Source organism: Sebastes fasciatus, chromosome 15 (assembly GCF_043250625.1).
Source record: "Sebastes fasciatus isolate fSebFas1 chromosome 15, fSebFas1.pri, whole genome shotgun sequence".
NCBI lineage: Eukaryota > Metazoa > Chordata > Actinopteri > Perciformes > Sebastidae > Sebastes > Sebastes fasciatus.
This window is the reverse complement of record NC_133809.1, coordinates 5167631-5182889: the sequence shown is the minus strand read 5'-3', so window position 1 is coordinate 5182889 and position 15259 is coordinate 5167631. Positions and strand designations below refer to the sequence as shown.

At 42.0% G+C, this 15259-nt stretch overlaps 2 protein-coding genes across 3 annotated transcripts in view; one reads left to right on the top strand and one right to left on the bottom strand.

The window, feature by feature from the left end:
* The window catches only part of loxl3b (lysyl oxidase-like 3b), a 372166-nt gene extending 371852 nt beyond the window's left edge, over positions 1 to 314 (bottom strand). Inside the window, exon 1 of the mRNA XM_074660842.1 lies at positions 302 to 314. The gene's annotated coding sequence lies outside the window, so the exon portion shown is untranslated. The remainder of the gene's footprint in view (positions 1 to 301) is intronic.
* gfra4a (GDNF family receptor alpha 4a) overlaps positions 1 to 15259 on the top strand; it is a 314196-nt gene that overhangs the window by 113593 nt on the left and 185344 nt on the right. For both annotated transcript variants that reach the window (XM_074660851.1, XM_074660852.1), the window contains one exon: positions 3903 to 3974. The gene's annotated coding sequence lies outside the window, so the exon portion shown is untranslated. The remainder of the gene's footprint in view (positions 1 to 3902; positions 3975 to 15259) is intronic.

Below are 15259 nucleotides of genomic sequence, written 5' to 3'. Positions count from 1 at the left end.
ACGGCGGAACCAGTGAAGCCACAACCAGCAATCATCTGTCTGAAAATGGCCTCTGGACGGTAGCGGAGTGATGCGGTTACAAGCAGCATGAAGGCAGTGAACTGGTTGAACGGACAGAAAGATGGATCTGGTTTAATTTCATCATCCAAACCTCAACTAATAGTATTTCACTTATCCTTGTAGCAATCACGCCTTTCATAGGTTATTATTCATGCACGAGGCTTGGAACAAGTCTGTTATTTTTAATTGTGTGTGTTTGAATTCCCTTTTCACTTGCGTCCCTGAAACATCTAGGTTATACCCCTTGGTGATCAGCACTCAGCCAAGGTACTGTAGTGATATGAGCTCTGAAGTTAGGGAACAATACGTTGATTTATTTGACCTTTTCACTGCTCTGGACACCCAAGCCTTGTCTCATGTCTTCAGTATAAGTTGTTGGAGGATAAGTGAGAGGGTGAGCTCTTTTTGAGCCACCTACATTTTTCCGGCTGTCATAAAAGTCACCACGTAGCAGCAGTTTGACACAGTAAATTAAGTGTTGAGTGAGTTTTTTTTGGCTCTGGGACCTGTTTTAAAATCTATTGGGTATTCTAAAATATAGCTCATACAGCAGGTGCCAACGGAGAAATCTTTGAAACGCATACTTTTTGTAGATGTGTGTGTTTTTTTTCCCCCGACGACACCAGTTTAGTCAGTTTCAGCCACACATCATTCCTCAGTAGGCGGTTGATCAAGATGCGGAATGAGGAGGGACGGGCAACACGAGGGCAGCTCATGAGCAGTTTCATTTTGTGGCGTTTCAATTGAATCTACCTGCATCATTGGGTCAAGCCGGAGCATCCAGGCATGCCTCGGGATGACCTTCAGTGCTAAACGTATCTGACACCTTAATGGTTGAGGCAGACAGGGCTGTTAGTTTAGTCTCCGTAAAGGAAGACAATTGTTTTCAAATTATCTCTGTACCTGCCTGCTGCATCGCTCCAGTCAGCTGAGCGCTCTATTGGCCGCTGACTGCTCTGCTCCAGCTGACACGCCATCGGCCAAAAGCAGTTCCATTAGAAAGAATTGACCCTTTGCTAACCCGCCCCAAAATTCACACTTATGTTACCTTACAACTCATGGTTCCTTGATTTCTGACAGGTAGAATGGATGGTCCGGAGCAGTGTTACTTTTGACAGCTATTTTTTGATTTAGTCTTCGTCTTATGCTGTGTTCACACTAGCAACAAAAGCAACAAAACGGCCAGCGTGGCCAGCTACATTGTCGCTGAGTGTGCCGTTGAAGTGTAGCTTAAGCGCTTCTCGTCAGCGATGTTGCATATTTGATATCGTCACCGTTAGTGTTTAATGACGTCCCTGCCATCTCATCATTGTATCATCTTAGTCATGGAAAAAAGGTCATTTAAAGGACATATTTCATCATAGTTTTCGTTAACAGAAGTATTGCCTTTATCTGATAGTGATAGTCATGAAAGGGGGAAAGAGAGGGGACGACACAGCAAAGGGCCACAGGGCAGATTTGAATCCCGGGCCGCTGCGGTAAGAACTCATGGGGCTACCAGGTGAGCTGCTGGGGCACCTCTTCATTGACGAAATGACGGACGAAGCACACTTGACTGATTCTCCGCATGTGCTTTCTATCCCCTGACTAATAGGCTTTCCTAACCCTAACCATCCCTCCCTCCAGACCATCCATTCTAGCATCAACCCTTCATGAGTGGGTTGAAAACCAGCTGACTTGTTTTAAAACTAGAACCCAGTAAAGGCATCTTATGCACAAGATGGCTATAGCTGCTTCAACTTCTATCACGTCTAACGAGTTTGACTCAAGTTTCTGCAGTGTGAACTTCCCTAAACCAAACAAAGAGCAGAACACAACCACAGATGTGCCTCTAAACTTTGATATAGTAGTGTGTTAACTCCCACACAGTGTATGTGCTAATGATGTGGTCTTTGGCCTTGTAAGCAATGCCTGATGTCTACTAGAGCCAGCTAGTTAGGTGGAAACGCTGAACTTTGCAGCTTACGTTAGAGCAGACAAACATTTAGTTTAATTGATTAGTTATTTAGCACTTGTGGTTTTTCTTTGGATTTTGGAGGTCAAATCTCCAAAAGTTTTGAATATAGAGAATTGCTCTTACTTGAGCCGCATGCAAACCTCTTCAGCGTGTTCAGGAATCCAAAGCTTGACAGGCTTGTCGTGCCTAGTTAAGGTTGCTAAGCCACTATTGGACAGTCGCTGTTTGTATGACGGGGTCTGTTGTTGAGAAAGTGTATTTGTGTTACGAGACAAAAGAGCTGCAAGCTGCAGACAATTACTCACAAATACTTTATTGTTGTCATGTTCTGTCCATGTTTCAGCCATGCAGGATCCCTCCTACACTGCTGCTTCTCAGAATGGGGTTATATAGAGATCAATATTTTATTTTATATATATATATATATATATATATATATATATATATATATATATATATAGGCACTTTTCAGTCCACCTTTTCTCTCAGATTGGATAGACATCAGAGAATCTTGTTTTTTCAGAGGTCAGAACTCAACAAAAGTGATCCTTGACCTGCCAGTCTGCTGTACGTAGCTCTTACGTGAAGTGGAAACACATTTTTTTCTAAAGTCATCTGTTGCATGTTTGGATGGAAGGAATTCGAGGTGGAGTGAATATCTGCAGACATACCGGTGCCGGTGTCACGGGGCCGGTCAGGGTTTGACTCCCTCTCTTCGATCGCGCTTAAAGAAACGCATAAAAAGCTGAAGGATAAATGTCTAAAGCCGGAGCTGTTTTCACAACCTTCATGCCAGCTGAATCCACTTTAATTTGTTCTTTTCAGTTTCACTTACTGCCTGTAGCACAAATGCTCGTAGAGGTGTCAGTGGGGGTTTGATAAGGTTATTCATCGATACCATTTACTCCGTCATTACTCCACGAGGGGCCAGATGTATGAATTGCACACATTAGTGATGATAAAAAGCGCATGCAGTGAGTTACTTTACACCAGGAACTCACCTCTGTGATTCAACCAGGAGAATGAATTAGAAATGAGGCATGAACATCAAGGAGGGAATTTTTAGTTTTTCATAATAGTTAATTTTTAAAGTATCAAGAGTTTTTTTCTTTTGTCATTTATAGCTGCATATTTTCTTGTACAAGATTGCTTTTAATTCTAGCATATTGGTTTAGATATTACTGCTGTACCAATCGTACTTTAACGTAATAATTCTGCTCATTCAGTTCATAAATCAGGCATAATGAAGTGCAATCAGTTAAAAGGATATTATAGTTCACATCAGAATACATGTAATAGCTTTGTGTAAAAATACAGTGGCATGCTTTGATACTTTTGATCTGTGTCCGAACCAGGGTTATTATAGTAATCTAAAACTGAAATTAAAATGAAAAGAAGCATTGAAAAATATTTTTAGTCAATTGAAACTAAATAAAAACTAAATTCTTCAAGAAAAACTAAACCTTTCTGTACGGCTGAAACTAAATTTAAACTAGAAAAGACACTCTGAAAACTCACTAAACTAAAATGAAATGAAAAAGTCAAAATAAAATAAAAACTAATTAAAAATATAAAAGTAATGTTCCAAGCAGCAATAGCCTCAATCCAAATTATATGCATTATTATATTTTGAAGCCGTATTAAGGAATGGAGTTAAAGAACATTATCAGTGGAAAACTTAAGGGAATGGTAAGGACAGGATTCTGCTGGAAAACTGTGTTGTAACGTTTATGGTTAATTTAATTCGTTGACATATTTTTTATACCAATATTCAACTTTTATTTTTATAGATTTAAATCAGTATCAACAAGATATCCTAATCCGTCTCGCTGTTATTTGCTAATAACTCTAATCTCTCTCTCTCTCTCTCTCTTCTATCTCATAGTTGCCGTTTGCAAGCAGCTCCATCTGGCGAGGCGTCGTGGAGTGTCCCTGAGTGAGCAGACGTCAAGTCGCAGTGAGTGTACAGATATTTGCTCGCAGCTCTGTGTTTGAAACCAGTTCGACAGCAGTTTAATTTTGTGCAAGCTCAATTTAATTTCTACTATATTGCTGCCTTCAGGAGAGAGCAGTGCTGTTGATTAGAGAGGCCTCGGTGAGGAAACGTTCCCACTGTGACAACACCGGCGTTACCGATTACACCGGACATTTTGGTGGAGCGGAGAGCCGCTTCTGAAACTACAGCGGCCGCATCTTAAGCCAAGTTCACACTACACAACTCTCAAAGTTGTCAGATTGCTGTTCACACGACACAACTTGCTGTCTTGTAATTGGGAGTCTTGAATTTGTTGTGGTTTTCACACTACATGACTGATCGGCGACAGAAGATGTGATAACACATTGCTGATTTTGTTGTTGGCATGTGTTCACAAAACAGTCTGTTTCCACCGGTTTCCACACTCGTTTTTACTATTTATTCCTCTAGGTGCAACAACAACTTTGCTCCGTGTTGCAAATGCAACACATACAGTAAGTTCCTATTGTTACAGGCGACCTCTCCTCTCCCAGGTTTACCCTCAACACGTGTCTCTCGCTCTCATTGGCTGTAGCTCGGGGCCGCAGTCTCCGACATGTCCAGATATTTAGCATGCTAGATATCTGGAATGCTTCTGCAAGGCATCATCTTTGAGCAGTTCACACATGACGCTCGAGCGTCGATGTGCGAGCGGCGAGTCAACTCTGATTTGCGTCTGATCTGGGGCTTTTGTTGGGGAGCTCCAAAAACTGTCACGGAAAATCAGGGCTAAAGTTGTTTAGTGTGAACTAAGCATTAGCTGAAACGCAGCACAGCGCTGCCTCCAGATGCAGATGCTGCCACCTTCATCGACAGGTTGCTTCATTAAGGTCGTCAGGTTCCCTGTTAGCATTGGGTTTGAATCAGACATATTGCCAAATAGGCGCTTTTGCTTTGACACCAAATCCTTCGCCATTGTCTTGTTGTTTATAATTGTAGCATCTGTCATTCTGTCATTGATAACATGATTAGTATTTTACAAATTAGAAGTTTTTTTATTTGATGAACGTGCACGATGTGTAACACTGGTAACACAGACTACCGCGGTAAACAAGTTGACTGGCTTTTACTGGATGTCCAAACCAGGTTGAACAGCAGTGGTTCAACATACATGTGATGCTAATTGTGTGACTGGTTTAGAATAAAAGCCTACTGTATGAGCAGTTGGCGATTTGAGGGGAGGATGAGAGGGGACGCCATTCACCTTGTTAACAAAACGACCAAAATGCATCCTTCTTGTTAACCTGCCATCCACCCCTCTCCACCCTCTAGTAGCAGAGAGAGTGGGAGGGCAGAATATGTTAGTGTAGTCTCTCTGACTCATTGATCCTTTATCTGACTGAAGTTTGTGCAAGTTAGAATCCATGGCTGTGAAATATCCGTATCCTAACCGGGCTGTGTATTGATAAATCCATGGCGCTGTCCGTGGTGCTGAAGTAGCAGACTGATCTGTAATTGCGACTTTTTCTCTGAGTCTCGCCCTCCGGTCGGTTTCATCTCGGATCTATATCATTCTCTAAACTATAGCTTGGCCTCTGTGATGAATCGGTAACCAGCGTTTGAAAACATTTCAGGTACAATGAAGAAAAGTCTTTTTTAGTTCCAAAAAAGCCAAATGAAGTAATAGCTTCTCAGTTTTTCATCTCCATAATGTCTTCACTACACATCATGAGTCACATTCAATCTCAAGACATGAACCCGTAAGCCTGTTATGCACCGCCGCCCGCTGAGCTCTTCAATTAATTTTGGCATCTTTTGCGAAATCACATCACTAAAATTAAATGCGAGCAGATATGCAGTTGATGTAGCGCACACAGCTTTGAGCCGGCCTCCATTTCCTTCATGTTAACACCACGATCCCCCCCCCCCCTCCCCTTCCTCAAATTGAATCCAGCACAGAGAATTACCTACAGTGTCATTTTCTCTGCATGATCACACAGATTTTCCTATCGCAGGGTTCCTGCAGAAAATGTATCCGTTTATCTTTGCCATGTAGTGGAACTTCTTCAGCAGTAATGCCGCTGTCAGCAGTGCAAACAAAAAGCTGATTACAGGGCAGAATTATCTAGATTGCCTGTCTCTCTCTTAGCATCCAGAGATATCATAGCACCAAAGAACAGAGAAAGGTACTTGCCTCGCACACACTTGTTTATAAGATGATATCTTTTTACGATAAGTCCCCATTCCCAAGCTCCGCCCCAAACAATATAAATGTATATGAGGGGAAAACTAGGGCAAGCCTGAATCTGAATTTCAATAGACCACGTTTTTGTTTAGACTCGCAATTTTGGCAGTAAGCACCACCACACCCAGAATATCAATCAAAAGCTGTTATTCTTATGTCTGTGAGACGTGTTTGGAGTGAGACAATCACTACCAGCCACAGCTTGTTTTTTTCCCCCTCTCTATATGAATTATTCCTCTGATATGAAGCACCAGCAACACTACCACCTCCCCCCCCCCTCCATCGTTTCTGAGTCCTCTGTGACCCCTCCATACATTAACCAGCTACATTAACTGATGTTCTGCTTGCTGATTCACTTGCACGGTTTTATTGGAATGATTGCTCAGAGATATTTGGCTGCACAGGCCAAAAATAGAAAGAGGGCGATGATGGATTGTAAAGTATTTGGTTTATTGGACTTAATGGAGCTCAGTTTATAGGCAGGAATGGTGAACCATTGAGATGGGAGTGTCAGCGGCGTATTATAGTCAACCTGAAGCCCTCTGCTCTCTCCAGAACACAGGCAGGAAACTCAGTCACATGTTGAAAAAGAATAATAAATGCTGTGAAACGAGGGGGTCGGCGGAGTAATGAGTTCAAGTGAAGGTGTTCAGAATTCGGCTGCTCATTGTGTTGGAGTCGCACATTGTCATTTAATTGCCGTGTGGTTTTACTTTCAAAAGAAGTTTCTCTTAAGATGTCAAGAAATTATTTTCAGGGTGCGAGAGCCACCCGCTGCGAAAGCTCCGCTCGGAGTTCTCCGTGCTAAGCCACGACTTGACGGACATACCTGCCACCTACGGGTGCCTCGGCTCGGATGAAGTGAATAGAGAAGCTGATGGGTGCACAAAGATGTCAGAGTGTTGAATTGGCAGGCTGCACAGGTTTACCTGCAACCCCTCCGAAGCACATTTTAGCCCTTACAGCTGATTGACTCCCGGCTCAGCCTCATTAGTGAATTCGGAGAGGAAAGTTTCACGCAGGTGGGGCGGGGAGGGAGTTTCACAGAGCATGAAGGCCAAATACACCGCTTCCCATGACAATACCAAGGACACCGTTGTGCTGACCGCAGGACCATGGCAGAGTCCTTGGCTCATCTAAAATGCTGCTTCACATAATGGGACCAAGCTGAAAACAAATAAACCAACCTGATAATGAGGCTTTCCCTCAACTTCTGCAACGTTTTCCCAATAAGAGTCATCTGTGCTTTTAATGGACAACAAACATCTGTGCTGCTCCCAAACACAGAGTCTAATTTGCTGGGTAATTGTTGGCTGAGCACAGAGAGAACTAGCCATGCTTTTTGTCAATAGCTATTAAAGTTCTTAGAGATATAATAAAATGGTTATTCATTACAGTATGCACCGCTCTCATAATTCAGCCGCTGTTGTAAGAAGGAAGTTACAGTACTCAGTAGTAGATGTTTTCACAGCAAGAGTCTGTGAAAACCATGTGTTCCTAAAGTTTGGCCATTTTCCGCCAGAGACGGAAGACATAGAGATGGCCGTGTTGGTCTGTCTATCGGTTGTTCAGTCCACTGAAATATCTCAGCAACAATTGAATGTGTGGTCATGGATTCTGCTACAGAAAGTCATGGTTTGCAGAGGATAAATTCTAATCATGTAGGTGATCTCTAGACTTTTCCTCTAGCGCCACCATGAGGCAGATATCTTTGTTTATTATTGAAATATCTCGACAATTATTGGCTTCTTTTAAACATGAATACTCACAATGAAGGTTGTTTTCTCTTTATGACAGATTTATCTTTTAGAGATCCATGTTTGTTTCCCTGGATAGTGATGAAGAAATCTTTTAGATAAACCCATTTTCACAGTACTTTGTAGTACATGAGGTGTCTGAAGTACTGTACATGTTAGGAGTGGTCGGATGTGTTTTTTTCAGGCGTAAAAGGACACGAAACAAATATGATTTGCACAAGAAAGTACAGACACATATTAAGATCTAAAACCAGACATTGTGTGTATGCGTACGTGATGTCCATCAGACAGCCGTAATATATTCAGCACAGTCGCCGTCACTCCAGCAGTACAGACGTTTATTCAATTAGCTGTAATTCTGATGCTTTGCTAATTAGTGAGGGAAAAATAATTACACTCAGATGACATCCTTCAGGGACACCTTTCCACTTGGTTTGATCGCAGATGCACAAATTAAACAAGATGGACCATGAACACAACTAAAAACTCAAAAATCATCCCGTGTGAGTCGGTGACGCGAAACAGGTGGACACGAGTAAATCTACTTCTAGTCCGTGAAGGGTGATGAACTGATGTGTTTCACCTGCTCCTCATTTTAGGAGCTTCCTTCCATGCGGAGATTGTTACCCACTGTTTGAAAATGATGACAGATTTTTCTCACAGAATGAGGAGAAATTGTGTTTTTTTATGAGATAGCAGGTAACTGATGACCTTGGCTGACAAAACGCTTTTTAAAAAAGTAATAATTTGTCTTTTCCGGTGTTGACTGATGGATTTGGATGTTTCGTTTTTAATGCGAGGGAGCACTCAGGAATATATAACTTCCTTAGAAATACTCCAATTTGTTATCGTCTGTACGAGAACAGGAAGAATGTGATTTAGGCTGATGGCTGGTTAATGCTGACATTTATAAAGATAACGCTGATTCATGCGGTTCTGACAGAAAGGTCGACAGTCAAATAAATGAAGAGTTTCTTTTCAAAATGAGATATGGATTATTTGAATAAGGTGACATCAGTTCCTGCTGGTTTAAAGAGAAAATTCAGGATGTGGAATATTACAATTATTAGCTGGTGTATATAAGTGTGTAATCATGTGCATTTTTTAAAATTGAAACAATGGTGATCACTCTGATTACCCTTCTGGATTCGACTCGTCCCATATGGCAGGAGGCCACTTCCATAAGAGAAATTAGTTGCTTGTTTCATAATCCGCAACCTCTATTTTTATTCAGTTGTTGAATCGGGGCTTAATTGCGAGACCGCAGCCGGCGCAATAGAGGCAGAGAGGTGCTGACAGAGGTAGGAGGTAAAGTGGCGGATAGATTGGACACTGCTGGAGCCATGCTCACACCGCTGAGAACAAAATAGAGGTCCCTCTCAGTAATGTTGGCTGGTGGAAAAGGCTGCTTGTGAAGAGAGAGCGGGGAGTGTTGGTGTGTTCCGACTCCTTCTGTTGCTGCTGTGGCTTAATGTTGATCAGAAAAATAACAGTACAATAACAAACAAAGCATTATACAACAGACAAAACAATACGATAGCAGACAAATTATATAACAGACAAAACAATACTGCGACAGACAGAAAAACAATACTGAAACAAAGAAAACCAACATGTCCTCCAAATTTAATAACAACATATGTCCTTCCAAAATCGTTACAAATCAATGTTGGAAAAATAAATCAGTTTTATGATGTCACAACTCTATGGCCCAAAGGTTGAGTTGGGTTTAGGCAAAGATCAGATGGTGATCACGCACTTGGAGAAGCGGCTTGTCATAATGAGAATAGCGCTGGTCCACCTTAACAGCCCATCTTAAGCGAGTCTGAGCCAAAGTTGAGTCTAACTTTGGGGCTAACCCCTTCAGTAAACAGACTGTGGGAAACACGGGAACTTGGCTTGTGTCTTGAGGAGTTGTAGCATTTCTTCACCGACAGCCTAAACTGTACACACACAGCACTGCTACTCTCACATCTCCATACTAGCCGCCAGGCCGTCAACGTTGAACACACAACCTATGCACTGAGTTCCTTAAAGGAGTTTGCTACTTGTATAACACATTTTAGTTTAAAAAAAACCTCTTCAAAATACATAATTCCCTGAAGCTGAGGCTCGGCGGGGAGTCAGTTTAGCTCTGGCGGGCCGCCAAGCTTGCAATACACTGATTGTCTGTTGGAAATGGGAAACAAAACAAAAACTCAGGCGTTTTGGTCCAATGTTTTGCTGACAAAACAATACAGCAGATTTTGGACAGTCTCAACAAAACAATACTATAACAGACAAAACAATATTTAAACAAACAGAAGATACTGACTAAAACAGACAGTACACGTTGACATAACAATACAACATGTTTTTGGACAGTCTCGACAAAACAATACTAAAACAGACAGATAGACAGAAGAAGGAAGGGAAGCCGCGTGTGGTGTAAAATCTAAAATCTATATCAATAAAATTAGCTAAAAGCAGAAACTATTTACCATAAACCTTGCAATTGTTTTGACTTCAGTCAGACTTATTGACGTTTTAAGTATCAGTTCCCTCAGCAGACTATTAACATGGTTGGAGCAAAAAATAGAAATATGGATTTGATTTATTTTACTGTCAGAAGTGACAATAAAAAGGAACACACACTTTCTCATATTTTGAGCATACACTGCTTTCAGTCTAATTATGACTGAAATAAAAAGGCTGTTGTTGAGATCAGCGTTGACGCTGCTCATATGAAGGTTCAAATGTCTTTTCTACTGCAGTAAACAACATCTAGTGTCTTTTTCCTGCTGCTGTAAAAATAAGTTTTTCTTGACTTCATTGTTCAAGGTGCCTTACCACCTCCGTGGTCTGACTACAGCGCTGTTGTGTTGTGAGTCGTGTTTGGCAGCGGAGTGTAAACACTAAACCTGTTATTTTGAAGCGTGTGCAGTACAGTTAATGCCGATCTGTCTCTGTTAAAACACGATGTGGATTACAGCCTCTGTGCTTAATGAACTAGATTGAAATGTAAATGTGACTCACTTGAAAGCAGCTGTTTAATGATGAGTCTGTTTGTACTTGTGCTTTAACAAGGACACCGAGTTAAGTGACCTTGTATTATTGGCATGTTGGAACCATGTTGGAAGCTCGTTGGACATAATTTCTCTTTTCCATTTTGTATCGTAGTATTTCAGCACATTTTCTCAGATCTTTTTACACAAAATATGTAATTTGTGCGGCTGCTTGACATTTAATAGCTGTATTGTCAAGACACAAAAAGCAACCGTGTCAACTATGTCAATTAGAAGCACAACAGAGAGAAGCCTTTTGTTACAACCACAGCCACAGTCTTGAAGGTGGCTCTTTGTGGAAAATAAAAGAGCAAACGCGTGGGCTGTTTGTCTCACTAATGTCACTCATTTTACTTTTAAAGCAGGCGCATTTTGGAAAAATGTGTGCTCTTGAACTAAACCTGCCTTGCGTTAATGGAAGCTGTGCTGTTGGAGGTGGAGGGCTGCAACCCTCCAGGGATCCTTGATAAAAAGCCATTAGTCTCCTGTGGGCAATACCTGCTACTTTACAGTATGTAATGGACTTAACATGCCGGTCGTGTAGCATTGTGTTCTGTATTTTACCCATCGTACTGGGATTAATCCCTAAAGGCTGATAGATGCTAAATGAATATTTATGACCCCAGACAGTGAGGGTGAGTACTGTAAACACACACACAATACCACAACCTCCCATTTCGCCACAAGTGTGTCTCAGTGTGTATGAGAGTGTGTGTGTGTGTGTGTGTCTTTGAACTGGCCGACATAATCAAATCCTCATAACATACTTTTAACCAAAGCACTTTACTGTAACATGAGTTTATAGATTTTTTTCAGTGGTGAAACGACCCCTACTTCTGTCAGCGTGACGCCACATTCAAGAGTTGAGTCGGCCTCTGCTGCTGAGCAACTGTATACCGTGAGAGAAGACAGTTTTCAACACGCAAATCATGTATTTTCCTTTTTATAATGTTACATTGCTATGATTAGCATCCAAACAGCACCTGGCCAGCAGCTGATAATTACCGTAAAACTGCAATTAATAGCCCACAATTAATAAAATCACTGTACTCAACCGGCGTATATTTAGGACGGGTCTTTAATTCCTTTCACACAAAACTGTCTCGTGAATTATGAATGGTTATAATCTTCTCATGCATTAGGTGAAAAGTTCGACTGCAACAGACTTTTCCGTGATAACAAGCTTGTTGAGGATCTACTGTAGTCGTTTGGCTGAATTTCTTGGTTTGTTTATCTCCATAAATGAACTCTTTCACTGACTTGTTGATTGTATTACCTGCAGTGTCAACACAGGGTTTGTATCTTCCTCCTGCCGCCTACTGAGCTGCACAGAGTTTTTAGTTTATACCCATGGAAAGTGTTTGTGTCACGCTCTGCCCATTGAGATATACATGACCACAGAGCGACCTGACAGCGCCTCGGATTTGCATTAAAGTCTTTTTGATGTAATTTTAAGAATCTGAAATGGTTTTCATACAAATGCTGAAACTCTCCCACATGACTGTCTGTCTGTTTTGTGGTTTAGGGGCACTTCTTTAAATGATTTTGCTGCAATGCAGTTCAAACCGTCGAGCTAACTCGCTCCTTTTAACATCACCCGTTCGCCGGGTTGCACGAAATTGCAAATCAGCGGCTGGTGACACTCTCTGTCATGTTTGCAGTAACGAAGAGAGGAAGAGGAGAGGGGAGGGGGGGAGAAGAGAGGAAGCAGAAACGGTATCTAACACCTGCAAATGGAAACTGTCACAGCTTGATAACAAACCTAGAGGAGGTTGAGCAGAATAAACACTAAGCTCTCTAATGTCGCTCCTTAATGAGGTTTTCAGCGATACAATTCAGTGAGATGGAAAGAAGTGACTGGCACTTGAGCGGGGAGTCACAAGGCGAGCCAGCTCCCGTGACCCCGGCGACGATCTGTAAGTCTTAGCGGCCATACATTTCACTCCTCTCAAATGACTGAGACCCTATAGAATATCATAAGAGGAGTCACCGCCACGGCTGGGCGCTCAGCTCACGTCTGTGATTTAGTGCGGGGAGACGGCCGGAGACACTGACGCAGCCTTGCATGACTGGAGGCAAATGAAACAGGAAACTGACCACCTTATCTTCTCAAGGGTGTCTGTGGAGGGTGGGAGGGGGGTTCAGGTGGGGGTGGCAGGGGTGGTAAGGTCTGGGGGAGTATATATTACTAATGAGGACACACTTCACCATTCACCTATTCCTGTACAAACAGAGAAAAGAGAGAAATAAATCATATTTTACCACCTGAACATGCATGCAGCTGAACACTGCAGAGCTGGAGCTTCCCATCTGTATAGCTCCAAGATATCTATTGATTGTCTACACAGATATATATATATAGATACACTGAAGAAATATGATAAATATGGTTGATAGAAATCATAAAAGAGTGTTTAAAGATGGCTAGCCATCTGTAGCTAGTTACCTATGTAAAGATCAATACTCTAGATATAGAAAGGTATAGATAATTTAGAAAAGGGGTTATCAAAGTCTGAGACTGTGAGTGGAAAAAGGAATCTATTGAGTGACTGGTAGATTTTTGATTCCACCAGCCACATTGGCATGTGGACAAAATTTTTTAATTTCCAATGTCCTTGACCAAAGAAATTCTTAGTCGACTAACACTCTTGCAATTTTGTCGACCAATCGATTAGTTTTCTTAATCAACAGATCTGTAAAACTGAGTTTCTCCACAAAGAATCACACAAAAGCACCACTTTAAATCTTGTGTTTACCCAACCCGGTCTCACTCCCAACTCGTCAAACACCGCCGATTGGGCAGTTGGTCAAACAAACACAAGACTTTCAACGAGGAGACCGCTGTTCGTGTCCCGTGTGAAGCTAAAAGTAACGTAGACTTATTTTGTCACGTGAGTCGTTGAGTATCGTCAGCCATGCGAGTCGCTAGTCAGTGAAGTTAACGTCAACCCGACCGTTTCCTAACCCTAACTAAGTGGTTGTGTTGCCTAACTTCCTGTGAAAACGGAAGTTTATTTTGAAAGGACACTATGCATGTAACAAGCTTATATTGACACGCCATCCCTGGTCCGTCCAAGAGTAACGCAAGAGGGTTACCCCGTGCATCGGTCTCTGACTCCGAGGGGCGCTGACCAAGTGACGGTATTTGATGATTTGGGAGTGAGAATGTGTTGTCACATACGAGTCATTCGGCATGAGAAATCGACTAAAGAAAGAAATGAAAATGACCGATTAGTGGACTCAAGAGGGGGGGGGAAGGCCTAGTGTAAAATAAAATTAAAAAAATATGTTTTTTCAATTAGTCCTGTATTAGAAATATCTCTTCCCCTGTATGTGGCATCTTGCCCCATGTATTAGTAAACCAGCGTCAGAAAGAGAGAGCGAGGACTGTGAAATCTCATTTGAACTGCACATTAGATGACGTAACGTGTAGTAAAAGCAGTTCTACCGGATGTCTTTTACTTTAACATTTGAGAAATTAGTCATAATGATGTATGAGGGCCAACGTTTCTGGAAGACATGCAGACACTTGCTGCTGAAGTATGAGGCGTTTCACTGAGGCTCTTAACCAGAATGTTTCTAAGTGATTTAATAGTAGTTTTGAGTGTTTCTCAAGGACACTTTGGATAGCATCCCTCCTCTGGGGATCTAACCTGTGATCTTTTAATTACAGGGACGTCTTTGTGAGCGCCGTCACCCTTTTAACTCCTTGTGCCGTTCACGGTTCACAAGTCCATAATCCATTTAGGTGTTGGAGCCACGGGCTTCATTACAAATGAAATGGTCCGTGCACATCGGGAGGAGAGGGGAGTGTCGTATCGGCAAAAGTGGTCTCAATATTATACGCTGTCACTTCGCTGCCTTGAGATGTACTTTGACATTGTCAGAGAAAGCTTCACGGTCCTGTAAGTGGTCCTACTCCATTATACGCAGCGATGACACTTGAACCGCAAAATGCCAAAAGTGCAAACGGATGATTTTCCAACATTGTGACTATGACCGAACGCTGTTAAATTGCCATTTGGTCAATGCTTTCATCCAACGCGGTGCTTAAGCCTTGGTGATTAAAACCTCCAGTCCACATTCACTTGAGGCATGTTTGGACAATTTATTCAAAGTCTGGTATTTTTCTCCTCCTTCAGTCTGGATCAGTTGGACAGGTGAGAAGAATACCTTTCAAGCAGCGCAGGTCACTAGGTCTGACAATGTAATACAAACCAACAGAGGGAAACAATGCCAGGG